Source organism: Canis lupus, chromosome 5 (assembly GCF_011100685.1).
Source record: "Canis lupus familiaris isolate Mischka breed German Shepherd chromosome 5, alternate assembly UU_Cfam_GSD_1.0, whole genome shotgun sequence".
In the NCBI taxonomy this organism is placed as follows: domain Eukaryota; kingdom Metazoa; phylum Chordata; class Mammalia; order Carnivora; family Canidae; genus Canis; species Canis lupus.
The window spans coordinates 79,404,160-79,424,514 of NC_049226.1; the positions used below are offsets into that span (position 1 = coordinate 79,404,160).

At 41.8% G+C, this 20,355-nt stretch overlaps 2 long non-coding RNA genes across 36 annotated transcripts in view; one reads left to right on the plus strand and one right to left on the minus strand.

The window, feature by feature from the left end:
• LOC111096046 overlaps window positions 1-20,355 on the minus strand; it is a 267,063-nt gene that overhangs the window by 114,743 nt on the left and 131,965 nt on the right. The window lies entirely within an intron of this gene.
• LOC106558860 lies at window positions 14,389-19,884 on the plus strand. The gene is made up of 3 exons (XR_005360189.1): window positions 14,389-14,942; window positions 18,095-18,221; window positions 19,617-19,884. It is a non-coding gene; the product is annotated as an uncharacterized LOC106558860 (long non-coding RNA).

Here is a 20,355-nt window from a genome sequence, read left to right on the forward strand (position 1 = left end):
AGATGTCTTCTGAGCCTACCAGGCTGCTCTGTCCTTCACTCACCTAAACCTCCAAGACCCTTGGTTAACAGCACAGATTTCTTCTTACACACCCCAACTCTTTGAGTTCACTTCTCATACGCTCAGCATTCCTTCGTTGTTTCAGGAAGATAATGATACGCCCGAGTACTGCATAGGGGGCGGCCAGAGACAGAAAATGCCACCAAACACAGGAGCTTTTCTTTCAATGGAACTTTTCTGGCATGAATTTCTCCACCCTGCCAGCTCCACTTTCTCCTAAAGCAGCGCTTTAGAGAAACATTACTCCATTTAAACATTTGAGGCTTTTTTTTTTTTTTCTGGGTTTCCAGGACTCAAACATGAAGAAATGCAAAGAAGCCACAGCAACTCCTCTGTGAGAAAAGTTTTCCTTTAAGGAGGCCACATGTCTTAACCAAATAACTGATACCAAACTGTGGGATTGAAATGCTTTCTGTGAGGGGGGCAGGAGGCAATTTAGTTCTTAGTTCTTTGCCATAAATAACGGATTAAAAAGCTTAGCTGATGCTATAAATTAAAAATGTGAAACTAATTATACCAGTCCCATAAAAGCGAAACAATCAATTCATAACCCAAGTATGCAATGTGACAGCATCTATTGGGTATGACAGCTCAGGAGAAGCAGAGGGGACCCAGTAATCCTACAAGAGTCTGTCCTCCAGTCCAGAACCACAGGCCCACTTCCATGCTGCCGAGCAAAACAGTAGTAGCTCTGTTGTTCTCTCTACCCATTTTTCATGACAACAGCCTCATCCTTCTCTTTCCTTTCTCCACCCCTTCCATGCAGGCCCATTACTCAAAAGAAAGGCTTACCCGTACCAACAAGCACAGCTGCAGTTTTGCCAATTCAAACCAGATGGATCTGGAAGGCAGCTGCTGCCAAGACTATAATTCAACCGGGAATTCCTAAATGTTTCAACCAACCATTTAATAATGTTCTAGCTAGCGTTTTCTCCCTGTTCTAAATATATGGGTGAGGCCAACTTGGTTGGACTCTGTAGTTTCAGAAAAGTTCTCTGTGTCACTCAGTGAATTGCTTCCGTCTGTTTTACATGGACCATACTCAACATATCATAAGCTGCCGATGGTTCTCCACCCCCCGCTTGTCCTCCTCCTGGTACGGTGGAGGGAATCGCTGTTTGCGGTGCTTCCTGACCTCTGGGTATTAGAACTGCATGGCTATACCCTTTGCTTTGTGACTGTGCAGTTCCTCCCGCTACAAGTGGACTATGTTTCCTCATTGAATTGCTGTGCGAATCAACCGTGTGATTCCATTTGGCTAATGGGGTGTGTGAGCATGCTCGCTCTGGATTGAGGCTCAAGAGGTACTGCATCCTTCTGTTCTTGCTCTTATGCTCTGGTTATCTGTATAAGAATAATAAGCACTGGATAACAAGCGGTCTAATAAGAATGACAAGAAACTTGGAGCTGACTTGAGCCTATCGCACAGCCTGGAGCCAAGCTCAGCTGATCAGACAAGCAGAGCAGAGCCACAGCCAGCTTAGGCAAGGGAAAAATAAATGTTTGCTGTTTCAAGATGCCATGTTTTCGGAAGGTTTGTTACATAGCAGTGTTGTGGTGATGGCTGACTGGTACAATTGCCACCTGAATTATCTTTCTGAGACCATCATGTGATTGTATTAGTCCCTGGCTTCATGGCTCCTTGCTGCTCATAGGACAAGTCCAAATTCTCTACCACGGCACTCAATGCCTCTTTCAGTCCATTTCTACCCTGAGTGTCAGTCTCTCTGCAAAACCTTCCCGACCTGATTGGTTCCCCTCCTTTGGGGTTTCTATAGCACTTCTGCTATCTGCTACAACACTTCTTATCCTACTGGATATCACTAGTATTGTATCTATCTTCCTGGGAAGACTGAACTCCAGAGTCAAGTCAAGAGTCAGTCCATTCACCTTTGAAGTGTCAGCACCAGCCTATCGTAAACAAATTGAATTTACTTCATAATGATTATAACCTGCTGGTTTTCATTGGGAACATCAATAAGACCATTTGCTTACAGACTCAAATGTTGTCTGAACATTTTTAAGAAAGTAACTTAGATCCCCCAATTTCCCAGTTCAGGAATCTAGGTTTACACAATGATCTGGGCTTCCGTAGGAGACAGACAGTGGTGCAAATACCATTGAAGGTCATGAAGATATGTTCTGAAAGCAAGGCCATGGCCCACTTAAGTTCTCCCTTGGGCTTTCAGCCTGATCCTTGCTCTAATGTTGACCCATGGCCACTGCCCAAATAGAGGGAGCTGAAAGCAGGCCGGAGTTTGATTTTCCCAGTTGATTTGGTCACAGTTTTGCCCGTAATAATGTTGCTATTTTCCTTGGACTGACTGTTGCAGACGAGTCAGATGGAACAGGGCTGTAGCCCTGGGATAGATCGATGCTATCGATCCTCAAGGCTCTGTGTCATTTCCAGGGGATTTGCTAAAGAAGCTACTTATGTTCCTTTTTCATTTTCACCAACTCATTACCAGCTGCTGCTGCCTTCATACATCTCAGCAACACCTGGAGGAGTGGAACATGACCATCCAGCTGGGGTTCGGACACCTTGCTTCAAAATTAAACACAAGACAACGTGCAGCCCACCAAAACCTGAGCCACATGAGGAAGTCAGGTCACACTGGCCCACAGGGGTTTGGTATTTTTTGTTTTGTTTTAAAAAGGGCAGCCTGGCCCTACACTAAGCAATTGATCCCCTGGCTTAACTTTTAAATTAAGACCATTGTAAATTTGGGAACTTGAGAGGACATAGAGAGGACACCCATAATACTTTGCAAATGTCAAGTGCCTCTCGATGTTGGTTACTTTTCAAAGGTAGCTAGGTTACAATGTACCGTGGTAATGAAAAAACCCTGTCAGGCCCACTCTACAGGGTTTTAGTCAATATACATAATATTATTGGGCTTTGCAAGGATTAAAGGTTGTTTCTCTCACAGCCTCACAATAGGGCTATTTTTTTCAACTGAAGGCACAAAAGAAACCCCCCTGTTTACAGAGGAGCCCAGGACATTTTGGGGCCCCAAGGCAGTTCTGACATCCCTTTGTGTACTTCCCCCTGCTGGTGGCTTTGTACTTAACCTAAAAAAAAAAAAAATCCAATTTCTTTTAACCTATAGACGCCAAGACTAAAAAAAAAAAAAAAAAAAAAAAGAAAAAAAAAAGGACTAAGGAAAAATTGATTGGTGATTTATATTTATATTATGAGATTTATATTGTCCATGAGCCTTTTCTAGAGTACAGAAGTTATGGTTTCCTTCAGTTTGATTCTAAGAGGGAAAGCTTTTATGTCACTCCATCCTTCCCCTGCCCCTCCCCCCCAACCCTCACATCTCCTCAGTTAAGCCATATTTAGTGTAGCTTTGGAATCACTCATCTTGCAGTATGGGGTACCCAGAATGGAGCATAATACAGTATGGTCTTACCTAGAGTTATACATATTAGGAGGCTAGAGATAGCATATGGGAAAATTCTATAATGTTTCATAACCATGCACAAATAAGAAAAAGGAAACTACTCAGTATTGTTTGGTCTACACAATGAAAAGGAATTCTAATCTGAAAAACCTCATGATAGAGAAGTAGTGATTAACCTGTCCAGTGAAATTTTATGGGTGAGGATTATGGAAAATAATCCTGAGCTGGCTCTAGGGAATGACCAACTAATTCTTGTAAGCATCTTTACAGTGTTCTATTGTGGTAAACACACATAACATAAAAGTTACCATCTTAACCATCCTAAAGTGTACAATGGAGCAGCATTAGGTCACTCACAAGGTTGTACAACCATTCATCACTACTCTCTAGCTCCAGAACTTTTTCGTCATTCCTGTACCTATTAGCAGTCTCTTCCCATTTCCTCTTCCCCCTCCCTCCTGGCAACTGCAAGTCTGCTTTATGTATTTATGGGTTTGCCTTTTCTGGCTATTTCATAAAAAATGGCATCACATAATATGTGGTCTTTTTGGTCTGGCTTGTTGTACTAAACATAACAATGTCTTCAAAGTTGCATCCATGTTGTGGCATTTGTCGTATTCCATTCTTTTTTATAACTGAATAATACTTCATTGCATGGATATACTACCTTTTGTTTATGTATTCATCTGTTGATGGACATTTGGGTTCTTGGACCTGACTTGAGTCTCTCTCTCTCTTTTTAAAAGATTTACTTATTCATTTTAGAGAAAGAGAGTGAGAGTGAGCATGAGCAGGAGGGGCAGAAGGAGAGGAAGAGGGAATCTCAAGCAGACTCTGTGCTGAGCATGGAGCCTAATGCAGGGCTTGACTGCATGACCCTGAGATCATGACCTGAGCTGAAATCGAGAATCTGATGCTTCTCTGACTGTGCCATCCAGGTGCCCCTTAGTTTATTTTCATTATAACAGAAATTCATATAAACAATATGCAGCTCAAATGTTGTTGTTGTTGCAGTTTTTAATGGTCATGTTATTCAGCATGTTTTACTCCTAGTAGACTGTCAACAGGTACTGTACAAGAGACACTCAATAAAATTGCTTGATAAGTTCATGTCTTTGCCTCTAAGGGCTGTGTTTGGGTGACTTGAAATGATGAAAGAATTATATGGAATAATTAGGGAATAATGTAGGTGATCCATGAATAAGTCATACTATGGAACCAAAAGGGAGTTAAGCCTTGGGGAAATCTGTTGACTGGGACACAATAGGTATCCAAGATGTGCCCAGTTGACAGCTAAGGCCCTTTTGGGCCTGTGAGGTCATTTGTCTGAGGGATATTACAATTTTCTATCACTGTTTCAAAAAATGGTTAGTGATAAGAAACATGAAATGAAGGGAATGGCCCATAGGACAGAGAGTAGGGAGTGCTGTGATGGCTGCTTCTGGACTGGTCCTATACAGGAGTCGAGGTTGGTGAGAGCTTGAAGGCTATTTTCTCCAGTTAGCCGGGTCCAAGGAAAATACATTTGAGGGAAAGCTAGGTGAAATGTAAATCATTAAAAAAAAGGAGTGGGCTTTACTGACAAGCAAATCTGAGAGGTGAAGTCTGCTAGGTTCAAGGAAGTTAAACAGGTCTTGGTATACAGGTCTTTGCAGAGCCTTTTAATATAACCATGTGCATCCTGAACCTCCAAGAGGCCAGATACACTATATGGTATTTTATGAAATTCTTTGACTGTGGAATCTCTCATTGCTGCTATTTATTGTATAGTGTTTGTGCTACACAAAGGTATCTACCTGCTGGAGCTGTTGGGAGCTGAAATGTATGTTTGCCACATAAAGGGACTGTGCAGCTGTGTTTACCCAGGGGGGTTTTGTTTTGTTTGTTTGTCTGTCTTCTAAGGATGGTCTCCATCTTCTAATTTTCATAAGATGCTCTGTAGGTAACAAGATCCCTATACCCTTTTTGGTGGAATACTGTGAATGGATGTGTTTGTGTGTGAGAAGGAGGATGTGTGTATGGAACAAGAATGTTCTAGGGAATTGCTGGGCATATCCTAATGGATACAACAAGGCTGTAGTCCAGAAGCACTGTTCCAACAGCAATGTAATTACTATAGACCAGATGTTTGTGTCTCTCCCAAATTTATATGTTGAAACCTAATCCCCAATGTGATGGTAGGAGATCCTTTGTAAGGTGTTAGGTCAGGAGAGTAGAATCCTCCTGAGTGGGATTAGCGCCCTTATAAAAGACATCTCAGAGTGAGGACACAGTGAGAAAGGACCATCTCTGAACCAGGAGGCGGGCCCCAACCAGATGCTGAATCTACTGATGCCTTGATCCTAGACTTCCCAGCCTCTAGAACTATGAAAAATAAGTCACTCAGTCTATGGTACTTTTGTTACAGCCACCCCAATGGACTAATACAGGAATGCAAAGGTGGATCCCTCGGGCCACTGTACCTTGGAATTCATTAGGGACCAAGGAAGCAGAGCAGAACCCCATTGTTGTAATTGAGCCACCTTATCTGAGGTCCTGGACATGCCTTCAATCTGACTTTCCTAGAAGATTGAGCTTGAGGCTAAGCTTTCCTTCTTGGTCAGGATATGGGGCCTTAGGGAGTCCAGGATGAGGGTCTGGGAGACTAGAGGCAGGGAAAGAGCTGACTGAATGCTATAGGATGAGGTATACACTAAAAACCCAAGACCACAGAGAGAGATGGGATGACATCACCTCAGTGTAATGGACGGGCCAGGAAGTCTTTAGGGAGATGCTGAGCTGGGCACTGAACTGGACACATTAATTCTCACCTCTGTGCTTCCTCCACTCAGAGGTCACTGATGTTCCAAATGAAAAGAATATCGGAACACTAAGGGATTATGAGATTCCTTCTGAATCAACTCAGAATGATTAAATTATTTTTGATATTGCCTAGTTTCGTTGTATTTATATTTGAATTCTCTGAAAACTGGTACTCCATGTGGGATACTTCTGAGAAGATCTGACTAATCACAACATCCCAACCCATGGCCATAATCATAATGGAAAACAGGGTTTACTAGATAAACATGCTTCTAGGATTACAAAATTGGTGGCATTAAAGCCAAATGCCTCATAAATAAAAGTAATTCTGTATGTCAGGTTGCTATCTGTGTCTTGTCTTATAATTTATAACTATATATCTGTATCTGTGATTTTTTTTCACATAAAAGATATGTGATCATCATAAACAATTTGGAAAAAAAGAAGAAAATAAAAACCCCTGAAATACTTTTATTCATGGTTACAATCTTGATGTCTATATTTTATGCACTTTTATATGTAAGTATTTATTTTCTTTTTACAGATTGTTCACATATGAGTATACATTTTATACATTTTACTTTTGGGTTGCACTTTTATAGATTGAAAAATAAAATTGGGATCTCTTATCTATGCTATTTTTTTAACTTAAAAAAATTACTTTATGTATTGTATATACTTTCCAGGTCTTTAAATATCACTTCACAACATGGCTGTCCAGTATATGATGGTATGGACAGACTAAATTGTATTTGATAGAACCCCTATTTTTGGATTTTCAGGTTATTTAAAAATTTTCTCTATTATATGAAACTCAGTGATGAACCTTCTTCTCCCCCATGTCTGATTGTCTCCCAGAAACCTCTCACATCTTTTTCTTATGCTCCTCAACACTGAACACTCTGAAGTCATCACTGATGGCTATAATTATTTTCTATAGATGAACAAGATACTTACTAGGTGTGAATAATCTCTCCTCATAGGAGTGTCATACACTAAGATTGACAATACAAAAAGGCATATTGAAAATACAGGGCTTTAAAGTATTACTTTCTCTTACAATGTAAGAAAATGCAAAATAAAAGGTGGGTTTAGCAGCACAACATGTATACAAAATGCCCAGAAATTTTTCTTGTTCAAATCAGCCACATATTGAGCTTTGAGGTCGCTTCTCTGTGGTTGTATCAATTTTCTTGAACATGGAAATTTCCAAGGACAGAGTCATGGAGAGCAGGTCGACCTCACCTAAGCAAGACAAGTCAACTCAAATAAGTAATATTCCTCAAGTGTTGTTTCTAAGTGCCTTGCATTGTATCTCTAGGTGTGGCCTGTGAAGGAAGAAGAGCTTTTGTAGAACTGTGGCCAACAGAGTCTTGTTTATAAGAAAAAGGACTCCATGTTGGCAGACTCATGAAAGGCTGTACCAACCACCTAGAATTTTTTGCTAACGAGAAGTCTCTTGGGTATCTTTAAGTGCAAGCCAGTGAGTGCAAGCCCAAATATTTCAATCAAACGGATATAGATAGTAAGGCACAGAAAATAGGCACAAAAATCAGGAAGATGATTGCTTCACATGAATACAGACTACCTATGACGTCCAGAGCCTTCAGCTGGAGAAGTCTGAATGGTGGAGGGGCTGAACTGTACAATACTTGAACTTGGAGGTTTCTCTTCAAGCTTACGCTAGCTCTTCTAAACTTCAGTCGTTTGACTGTCACCTTCATGATTCTGTCCTATTCCTGTATCACCTTCACTGTGTCTTCACGCTTTTCTTTCAAAAGACTCACAATTCTACTTAAGTGGACTTAGCCTCATCCTGAGACACCATCCATGAAAACATGAGATTGTGTAGTTATATTTTTATTATGCATAAATGTTAATTTTTTGACATATTGTTAGTGTTCTTCCAAACATGGCCTTTCATCCCTCAGGTATGCATTCCACACTTGAAGAAGTACTGGTGTAAGGAAAGCCCTTTTCGGACAGATACAGAAAATATGACTATTTACAATAGAGAGCAAACATTTGAGATCTGTTCTTCTGAATATCCTCATAGGGTATAAATGAAGCCGGGTGTAAGGAGATTTGAATATATGACTGGAGGTCAGAGTCACAACAAGCTGTTCAATTATGGGTATAAAGATACTAACTCGGCTCCCTGATGTCAGGTGGACCATTAACATTGTGTTATACAATACATTGTATGATCCTAGCAGAGATTGACTACTGGCCCATGTGGTCTGTGATCTGACCCAACATTGTATTCTTTATCTCTGGGCTCACCTTTCTGTTTATGGGATAGAAACTCCTGAAGCAACACCCACTTTGCTGACTACTTGGACTGGCAGTCATTCTCCATTCCCTGGGCAAGCCCCACTGACAGATGCCCACAGTACCCCATGGCATCCCAGAGAATAATCTACCCCCTGATGCACCTGAGTAGTCCTTCACCAGCTGAGTTGTACCCTTCTTAAGAGTCAGTTGTGTTTGTCCCCAGCCTTTTTTATTAAAGTCATTCTTGCTAATGAAATTCATAATTAAATAAAATATAAGCCAGAGATATATGGATGCAAGAAGAGTTGTTTCTCTGATGGCTAAGCTAACTCTATGAAAACGCTCAGGTAAGTCACTGACAACTGCCATATAGGTAGGACAAATGTAATGGAAGGATTCTTCACTCTGATGGCCTCTTGAATGCCTTAAATTCTCCCTTCACTTCAAAGACTAGAAACTGTAGACAAGCAATAGCACAGTGGTTTATGCAAAAAAGATGTATGTGGTTTACATTTAAAATGCTTAAAGTACATGTTACATGCACATATAATCTGCCTACTTTAGCCAACTTTTACAATTTACAAGCCAACTACTGGTTCTTTAGAGCCTTACCTATAGGTGAACATGACAGTCATTTTCACAGCTGAGCCTGAAATACTGTTTGGGTCGTATGTGTCCTGGCCTTGGCCTGTCTCATAAGATGTGAGCTCCTCAAGGACAGGGCTTCTATCTTAGCCATCTGTGCTGATTACATGGAGCTAAGGCCTTGTAGCTGCTGATCAATATTCTTCGAATTGAGCCAAAACGTCTTTGTTCTCATTAATTTGAATTCCTTCAAGTTGACCATACTTCCCCACCCTGATCCAGAGTCATTTTTCCCAATGGCCACATAACTCAGCATGTCTGGGATAAAGAAATGCCTGTCACTGTGCTGTCTACTCTGCCAGGATTGGCTAGTAAGAGGAAAAGCAGAGGAGGGGACTTCTGGCGGCCTTAGCATGACTGAGGTATGGCTTGGCCAATTAAGTACTTCATACCAAAATATTCCACGAATGCTATAGGATGGAGAAGTAATTCATCACATATATTTAAAGTTGAATTTACTGATATTTTATGGTATTGGATATTATTTCTATTAACATTTTATGCTGAAATTACAGAATGATTCGTGAGTACTGAATTTTTGATTGCTTTTACACTTTCTGGGACACTATTAAACTTGATTTACGTTAATAGCACTGTAAGAAGATATTAACAATGAAATTTCCAAAAGCACTTAGCATCTCATAATTGGAGTTAAATGACAAAAAAAATGAAGGGATAATAAAGTAAAGAGAAAAAAGGAGAGAGAAAGTTTTGACAATATTCTTTTTAACCTGTGGTTCTTAATAAGATTTTTGCAGGAATTGTTTTAGGTTAGGAAAGAATCAAATCTCCGATCAAGACAGATGACACTGATTTATTAGAAGAGTTTTATAATACAGAATAAAGACCTGGCTCCAGGTAGAGAGTACAGAATTTACTACTTCTAAGAGAGGAAAATTTCCTGATTTCCAGAATAGGGAAGAAACTTCAATTACCACCTTTTTCTTCTTTCTGTCCAAGGTGACTAGGAGATAATCTGTTTTTTTTTTTTTTTTTTTTTTTTTTTTTTTTAAAGGAACTGATTTAGTCATAACTGCTGGATTACAGAGAGGCAGACAATAAAGGTAAAGACATCAGAGTTAGAACAATGACAATTACTATAACAAATTTGTTGAGCCCTTATTACACATAGGTTCTGTGCTAAGCAATTTATACATATTATCTCATTTAACCTCCTCAGCCTCCCTATGCATTAGATAATATCATTGTCTCCACTTCACAGCTAAGGAGAGATTCAGAGAAGTTGAATGACTCTAGCAAAGCAACAACACTAGGATTTGAACCCAGGCAGTTTGGCGCCGGAGTAGGTCCTGGCTGGCTTGAGCATAACTAAGTTAAAAGTGATCTGGTGAACATCAAAGCCACATCATGCGTAGCTTTTGTTAGTGCTGGGTGTTTTTGCCTTCATGGGCTCTTTCCTACCTAAACAATTATTCAAACTTCTATTTTATGACTGCACTGACATTAAGATAAATATATTAACAGTAGATATTAAAGCATTTTCTTTGAGTGGGGTGCCTGGCTGGCTCAGTCAGTAGAGCATGTGACTCTTGATCTCAGGGTTTTGAGTTCCAGCCCCAGGTTGGGTATAGAGATTACTTAAAAATAAAAAACTTGGAAAGAGTCCATCTTCTCTGACCAAAACCTTTACCATTTTAATGACTTTAGAAGAAATTAAGACATTTCTGTGGGCCCCTAAAAGTGTTGTGGGCCTTAGGTGCTGTGTCTCCTGAGCCTCAAGAAGAAGTTGGCCCTGGTTAGCCTGGCAAAAAAATCAAGACTTGAACATGGAAGCATGTAACTTCATTTCTGATTACAATGGGATCCAGCAAGCTATGGTGATGGGACATATGGAAGTAACATGATAAGAAGAATGAAGTGATTTCCATCCGCCTCGGTTTTTTGGAGGATACATGGCTCAGGTCCTTGTCTGCTCTTTGAGAAGTGTAACTCCAGAACCACTGAGGTCTCTATTGGATTTATCCTAAAGAATACACTTAAATTTAGTTAAACACACACAGGCAGACAAACAGCCAAACTTGGATCCTTAATTTATAATACTGGCTACAAATTAACAGAATATTAGAGATGGCTAGTGCCAAAGACAATAACATTGACTACTCTTCGGATTCTGACCCAGGCTGTTTGGGAAGTGATTCCCTGCAAACACAGAGAAAAGTCCACCAAATGCCTTAGTCCTCACTCACAGCAACAAATGGCAGTTTCTGCCCCAAACAGAAATGAGATTCATCCATTAACATTTTTCGCCAACCCAATAATGCTTCACTGACCCATTTTCTTGGATGCTAACAAACTAGGGGTCATTCTGAGAAGACGCTGAATCTCCAGTTTTGGTCCAGACCTGACTGCCTTCTGAATAAAAGTAATAAGGAAGAAAAATCTATTTTTACTTCCCAAATTGCTGCTCGGACCGCCAACCTGGATACAAGGTAAGTCCAAGCAAGTATGACCACATTACCACGTTAGGGTTTAGTGTCTGCTTTGCTTTATGATAAAAAATAATCCCAAGTTAACTCTGGTTGAATTGGGTCACTTGCATGAAGTTTTCTCAGTGGTAGACACAACATCCTGAATGAGATTTATGTGTAAGACATTATCTGAAATTTCCCTCTTTTAAAGCCATGGTTTAAGAGGGAGTAGAAATGCATACTTCTATTAAGCAAAGAAAATATCCCAGGAATTCAAGATAAAATATTTTCCTTGCAGTTTTTAACTCATTTAAAATCATGCGATTTTACTGACTTCTTTAATTTATAAGACTCTTAAGCCAGAGAACAGATAACGAAGTGTAAAGCATTTATAGACTTCATTAGGAAATTGGGCAGTATTTACCTTAAAAATGATTGAGAATGTGAATCTGGGATTCTGTTAAGATCATAGCCAACAAAAGGCACAAAGTAAAAGGTAACCGATAAGCAAATGATAGATGATTGAATGGATAGATACATGAATAGATTAATGAATAGATAGAAAAACAGATGGATAATACAGATGAATGAATTAATAGAGACACAAAGGATAGGCAAGTAGATGACAGATAATAGAAAGATATTCATAGATCAATACCTGGTTAGAAAATGGATAGCTAGACGCACACGGATGAACAGATGACTGGGAAGCAGAATAAAGAGTTGATATATAAATGAATATAGTTAGATGAATGGAGAGATAGATGCTCAAGATTGATGAATGCAAGGATAAATTTGGAATGAAGTTGCAGATAGATATAAGAGTACAATATCACGATTGTCCCCAACTAGAATGGAATACCAATGAAGATAATGACATTTCTCTTCATGGAGCCATTTTAAATAATTTAACTATTTTGGGGGAAGTATAGGCTGGAAGCAGGAAATCAGCCAGTCTCTAGGAGCCCTGAAGTTTCACAATAAACGTCTCAAAGACAGGAAGAAAATACATGGGTGTGCCATGATTGAGCCACTCCTGCATAATGCTCAATTCTGGTCCACTTGGCCTCTTGGATGCACATTGGAACAATGAGGGATGCACATAGTGGAGGGTGCACAGAGCAGCCTTCGTGCATCCTTGGTAAGGCACAAAAGTCCTGCCTTTTTGCCTTTTTTTCAATTCTGATGTTCACATATACCTTCAGTGGTCAACCCACTCAGGAAGGTCTGATGTTGTAATTAATCCATGTCCCAAGAGGATGTAGTATCTGCAGAATTTATGAGTGGGTTTGGGCTGCTGTGATGAGTAGGGGCACCTCAGCTCATGTGATATAAATTCCTCTGCTAATTGGATTGCTGGAGCTAATCAGAAGCCAGAATGGGGATAAAAAACAAAAAACAAAACAAAAAAACAACCCATGTTCCTCCTCCTGCTGCTGCTGCTGGCTGATAAAGCATACAGCTCCTTTCAGGACAGGGGGTGCTGGAATTGAATCCTCTTGCGGAGGTTCCCCCTGTAGATGGCTATCTCAAAGGTGACATACCCGTTCTGTCGCCAGGCCAGCAGGAGATAGAGCAATGAGAGAAAGGAATAGAATGATCCCAAGGAGATTTTACCACTGAACCACAAAAACAGAGTGGGGGAGAGATGAAAGAGTAAGAAATCAAAGGGGGACATCCACATGGCCTGAGAGAGCTAGAAGCTTTTTTTCTGAAATGAAGTGCCACTCCCTGGGACATGTGAGCCTGCCTGGCATCCACTTGGGAGTATAGCTTCAGGAGGCCTCGTCTCCACGGCCAAAGCCAAGGGGAGGGTGCGCATGGCTCTCACTACTAGAGCTGATGATGCAATGCAGGAGGCTCAGTGGAAGGGATGCGGCTCTGGGATAAAAGCCCAAGGTCCCAAACTCCTTGCCTACTGGAAAACCATTGGCGTAGAGCGCTCTGAGGGAATGCTTCCTCTGCTCCTGCTCTTTCTAGGTTTCGGATGAGGGCAGGACAAAGCAAGTTTGTGTTCAATGGCCCGTGTACCTTTCCCACCAAGAACAAATGGTCCATTCCAGCTGCCGGAGCGGAGCCTGTGTCCTGCAGGGCACTGGTTAGACCTTGGCGCCCTTTCTTCTTTCTCTACCCCTTCTTTATGGACGAAAATGCATCCCTAATATTTGGTTCCACCAAGCTGAGCGCCCTGCAGTTCTCTTTAAAGTCCTCTTTTTGTCTCTCCTGCATTCTTTCCTCCCTGTGATTGCTACTTCTTTGGCCGCATTTCTTCTGGAGCCCTCGACATACACTAAATCCTTAGCCATGATGAGTAGGCGGCAAGCCCCTCTTGCACACAACAAAGACTTCTATTTTTTTTCTCTCTCTCTATCTTTTGGGCGACACGATAAAAAATAACCCTGTATTTATGCAAATTGCAAAGTAGCGTGTGATAATGAAAACAAAACAGTGCTGGCCCGCAGCCAAGACATGGCACTGACGGGGGCTCCCGACCATTTGGCTCTTGATTCTTCGGGGAGAGCAGCTGTAGAGAAAGGAGACTGCACAACAGCCTCGGCACACGCGCACTCACACGCGCACACCCTCGTTCGCACGCATTCCGGTACCGTCACCTCGGAGCCAGCAAGACCTGGGATCCAAATGAAGTTCTGCTTGCTACCGCCACGAGCACTCCAGCGTCGTCCCCCACGAGCCTCCCTGCCCCCTGCTCCTGATTCCCTTTCAGGAATTTACAAACATTTTCCGCAGATCAATATCTGTATTGATTATTCATTGTGAGTGAGTCGTGTGTCTTTGGTGATCCAGCTTGCAGAGGTAGCAGCCAAAGCCTGCTGCAGGGGAAAAAAAAAATAACAGGAGGCGAGAGGGACCCAGCTCTTGCTGGGTGTGCGGCTGACGGCAACACAGAAAGGAAGAGAAAAAGAGGAAGGCGCTCGAAGGCGAAGGAAGGGACCCGGGGTGGAAGAGCAAGAGGGAGCAATAGCAAGAAACACCAAGTGGCGATGGGCGTCTGGGTCCCGGGATCTCGGTGGCTTGGAGGAGAGCCCCATCCTGGTGTGCTGCTCTGTGCCTCACGCAGCGGACTCCCTCTGCTCGGGGACTGAGACGTGACTCACGGTTTTGGTATCTCCTACGTAAGAGCTTTGGGGGGATTCCTTGGCTTGCTGACAACGGAAGGAAGAAAGCAGCACCAGGGAGGTAAAACACGATTGCTTCCAACTGCCTTGCGGAGGATACGCAGTCGCTTGGTTTGGCTGGAACAGCTTGCTGCTCTCTGATGGCACGCGGAGGGAGAATAATTAAAAAAGCCAGCATCACTTACTAAGTGAGTAAACACAAAGCCGTTCCAAACGTGCTCTCCAGCTAATGAGAAGCTGTAATTTCTTATACTTCAAGGCAAAACAAGACAGTGATGGGGCTTAGTGGAGTGTGTGTTTGCGTGGATATGGAGGTGGGGGTGGTGGTGGTGATGGTGGTGGAGATAAATCGACTAATTGTTGGCAATGTTTAAAAAAGGGACTACAGGAAAAGACAGTGAAATGATGACAGGAAAACATCTTGGACCAGAGCCAAAAAAAAAAAAAAAAAAAAATCGAGGCAAATCAAGTCTGCAGCTCAGAGGAAACACCCCTTACTCCTGTCGGAGGCTCCGATAGGAATTGCCCGGGGTTCCTCGGCCAAATATGGAATATTGTGCGGGCACCAGGGGACAGGACCAGGGACCACCGGTGTCCCCAGGAAGGAGCCACGGCATGCCAGGTTACACAGCTATGCCACACTTTAAGGAAACAAAACAGTAAAAAAAACAAAAAACAAAAAACAAAACCAACCTGTCCTTTCCTTTTAATTGGAGCTCCTGCTTGTTCAAAATTGCTCCAGTTTATTAAAAGCAACCCCTAAATGTGCCTTCTGATAATAGGAGCTGCTGATTCTCTGTGTGTCTCCAGGAAGCTGCTGCAAGGTTACAAAAATATTCTGGAAAAAAGGAGGTTGAGGAAATCCAGTTTTCCGTAGACTGGGCTTCTGGCAATCATGCCAGGCGATTGTCTTTGCCATTTGAACCGCCATGTGAATGGGGGAGATAGTTTGGGGTTCCTCTTCTGTTGTCACCCGGCCGTGGCTTGGTGAATCCCAAACGGGTCACCAGTAGGACCCTTTTAATACAGGTTTCCAAACACACATGACAAGGTGGAGACCTCAAGGAATAAAGTGATGAGCTGGATCTTCTTTCTTTCTGGGTATTCAGTTAACCGAGCTATCTGGTCCTTTTTCACATGAATGGAGTTGGTTTTTTTTTTTTGTTTTTTGTTTTTTTTAAGGATTTCTGGGACTGGAAGGTCAATAGATAAGATGTCCTCCTTCTGGTTGGGGTTTGATTCTTCATGTTGCTTTTTAAATGTGGACTCCCCAATACATGGCGAATTTCTGGAGCAGGAGAAATCTATCCTGCAGAAGTGTGCCTTGGACACCAAAAGGAGGAGGAATTAAGCCAGTCATGGATGACTCGGGCACCTTGCGTGGCATTTCTTCAGCATTCATAGAGACCTGTGTCTATAGTGTTTATGTGTGTGTGCGCCTATGCTTGTGTGTGTGTGTATGTGTGTGTGTGTGTGTGTGCGTGTGGATGGTGGCACTATGCGTGGTGTGTGCTTACCTATGTGTGGCTCTGTGTCTGTGTGTCCCTCCGAGAGGGAGGGAAAAAGAGAACGAAGTCGGAGCAAGAGAGAATGCTTGGGCATTTCTGTAATTCATGCCGAGAATGCTCAACGCTGTGAGGCAGACAGCCACCCATGCCCGGGCTCTGCGGCTCTGGAGGGCCTGTACAGACCTGATCTGAATGTTAAATGCAAGAGAAGAAATTAGCATACTAACCAAGGATGTCAACCCCTCCTTGCGATCAGTAAATGGCCATCTACTCTCTTTAAAGCCGGCGTCGCCATGCGCGCCAGCCACTTAACCATGTCCTCTGTTAGGTCCTTTTTTGTGTTTGTTTTTTTGTTTTTGTTTTTTGATGAAAGACTGGAAATTCATTAATGAGGAGGGAAGGAAGGGCTTCAAGGGGCTGTAATGAAAACAAATGATCCTCTTTAAACCTCATGACGGCCAAAGCCGGGGTGGGGTGGGGGTTGATTTCTGCTCTGGGGCTGGAGAATAGGAAATTCCACAGACAACAGACCACTTGATGAGAGCCCAAGAATGCACTGCTTGGGAATTTCTTCTCTGTGGCAAAGACCAGCCATGGCCAGTATGTCTGTATTAATAAAACTTAGAGATGAGCTTTATCTTCCTAACTCTAAGTGTGGTCTACCAGATGTCTTTCCATTCCATCAGCGGTTATCAAATTTTCTTGACCTTGTGAGGATAGGAAGAGCCTTTTGGGATCTTCTGGCAAATTGCCTCAGCTTCTGAAGTAATACAAATTTTTCTTTTGGGCTATGCATTAGACTCTTCCCAGAGGAAGTAGCTGCTTTTATTTTAATCTCTATCATACGCTCACAAGGAAGATTTGACTTGTACTTCTGCAGAGCCCCATAGTAATACAGATAGAATGCTGTTTAAGAGCTAAGAATTGGGCAGGCACTCGCTACCAGTATTCGGGCTGGGAAAAGTTTGTTTCCTTTTTCTTTCTCTTAGCCAATCTATCCTTGGAAACAAACTTCTTCTTTTCCTTTGTATTGTGCATTGTACTGGTTTGCCTTATACCAGGGGTCATACTGTCCGACATACTTCAGGGACCTGCGGGCACCAGCCTGAGGAGGCAATAGGGAAGAGTAGAGCTTGGGATGAAGTGGCAACAGAGCCACTCACTTCTGTTAAGGGGAAGAAAAGCTGTGCTTTATGTTGCCTCATCTTCCAATGTTTTAAGGGGCGGTAGGTATTGGTAGTGTGTTTAAATATAACTATATTGATTTTGAAATACTGGCTCAAAGTTTGTTTTGTTTTTTCTCTCAATGATCTTTGGGTCAAACAAAATATATTTTTGAAGGTGGTCTTGGTCCATAGCATGCCACTTTGCAATCTATGCTTTGGTTCAAAATACCTAGCATCTAAGTATGTTCGTTTTGTTTTATATTTTCTTGATGCCCAGTCTTTCTATGAAATATTTTAGTTTGTTTCAGTTAAAAATATATAGATATTAGCAACTACAAGGCGAATATCAATGGGACTGTATATATTGTTAGACCAAGAGGAAAGTGCTAATTTAAAACAATAAAGAGGGGATGGTGTACTTGCCCTGTGGTCACTGGCATCTTAGCAGGCATGATGAAATGCCATCTTTTTCTAAGGTAGTGATCTCTACAAAGATATTTTTTTTAAAGATTTTTTTTATAAAGACCATAACTAGGAAGATTAAATACCTAGAAATGTATTTGCATATTTTCATATGTATCTCCATCTTTTGTTACCATTAGTGATTAGTGCTTTGCTAATATTTAAAGGAAATTAAAATATATTTTTCTTCTTATTCATCCACAGAACTCTACATCTCAAGTGGGTAGGAAAAAAAGATAGAAATCCCCAGAAGAGAGATCCTGCATATAGTTTGGAAGTTTTCCCATGGCACCTGAAATAACCTCAGCAGGAAGAGACACCTCAGCAAATGGTAAAGGGCAGCAAGAAGGGCCCCCTCTTCTCATACAATTTTAACAGGGTCTTGCAATTTCCAAAGTGCTCTCCATGCATATTATCCTGGTTAATTCTCACTAGAGCCTGGCAAGGCAGATAGTATTGAGCTTATTTTACAGATGAGGACACTCAGGCTCTGGGAGGTGATAAAACTGTATAAGGTTGAAAACTAGTAAGAGGCATTCATGGATCTTCTGAGTCTTAATCTGATGCCATTTTATTATTCTTTGTAGGTTCTCCTAGGAATGTCCTCTTCAGAATCTCTCACCCGAGGCTTCTTCTGTTCTCCATCCTCTCTCATCCCCCTACCGGACACCCTTATTACACGGTTTTCATCTTGGAATCTGTGTAATTGGTAGTCACGTGCAATTTGAAAGTGCTCCTTACATCCTGCCAGCAATTAAAAGCCACTGCTCAGTTCCAACTGGCATTCGCAGAAACCATCTTTAGCTTTCCATTCCTGTTATCTGTGCCTATCTCTCTCCTTCCCTCGAAAGTCAAGTTTACCCACAGACTGGCCTACATTTGCCGTTTTTAGTGCTTCACTTTCTTTTGCATCTCTAACAAAGCCCTCTGCTTTCATTTCTACTCATTCAACTGTGCTTTCCTTCCCTGCAGTTAAATTCTGTTGATCACCCCCTTCTCCATGATACTCTTCTCCTCTTTCCTATCTGACACTATTCTATGCTGGATTTCCTCCTTCATGTATGGCTGCTTCATCTCAGACTTAGTGTCTTTTTTAACACCTTTAATATCAGTACTCCCCAAAAAGTGTTTCTTTGGTCCTCTTCTATTCTCAACTGGACATACTTTGCCTTGTATAAACGTAAACCCTTGATTTTGACACTCATCTATAAACTGATCATCTCCTGGAATTCTCATCTCCAGGTCAAACCACTCTCCTGAGCTCGGCTCTGGGTATCTGGCTGCTATCAGCTTGGGCAGTCCTAACTCAATACACTCCTAACTCCTCATCATCCCCAAACCCTCTCCTCCTTAAGCAACCCTTCTCCCGCACACCTTTCATTGCAACACACTCTTCAGGTTTTTCTAATTCAGCTTTCCTAATTCCTCTCTAACCATTCTCTTTTACCACATTCTGACCACTCCTTTCTTGGTTTATTTCTCCACTGGCTTTTCTACCAGCCCAGCTGTTCTCTTCATTCTCAGAGGAGCCTAGCCCACAATGCATTCTCTGTATGACTTCTAATTGATCTACAGAAAGTGCAAATAGAACTATTTCGCTTGCCTCTATGAACCTTCAGTGGATTTGAGCTTTCTAACTTGGGCTTCAAGGCTCCTCATGATGAAGATCTTGCATCTTCCCAGCCCTCTTTCCTAAAATTCTTCCATTTCCTACTTTGTGCTACAGGTCACGGAATACCCATGACTATTTTATGCCTCGAGGGTTTCATACAACGTTCCCACCTCTTGGATGTTCACCTCTACTTCTGTCATTTGGTCAACTCTTTCACCGTCAAGATTCTGTTCCAGCAAGAAGCATTACCCTCTGCCCCAAACCGCCACAATAGGTTATGTGCTGTCACAAACCCCCTACCCCGGCCTCCTGTCTCACAGCATTTTTTCCACTGGCACAATAATCAGGTTCTTCTCTTTGGACTATGAGACCCTGGAAGGTAGAGACCATGACTTTTATTTCTGTGTTCCCAGAACACAGCACAGGTTCTACTATATACTGGGTGTCTAATAAATTAATGTTACTATTTTTATTCTGAGTATCATAAATGCTATTTTTTTTTTTTTTTTGCTATAAGATTACGGGTCCCCCAAATCATCAAAATGAGGGAAATACAGCAACCGTTTCCCATGGTGAAAAAAGATTTCCTAGGGTGCAATTCTCACTTACATCAGTTTTTTGACTTCTGTCAGGTGAGAAATGAACACTGGGGTGGTCTTTAGGTGTTTGCTGATGTGGTAGAGACTTTGGAGTTAATTAGAAGCTTTGGCTAAAGCTGAACTTCCTTTGCAGAGTTCCTGGAGGAAACGCTAAATTAACAGTTCAAGGTTACTATTAGAAAAATAGCCTGTTTCCCTTAGGTTATGCCTCAGGGAGCTTGTTCTTCTCCCTGCCATTTCTAAGATGTTTCCAC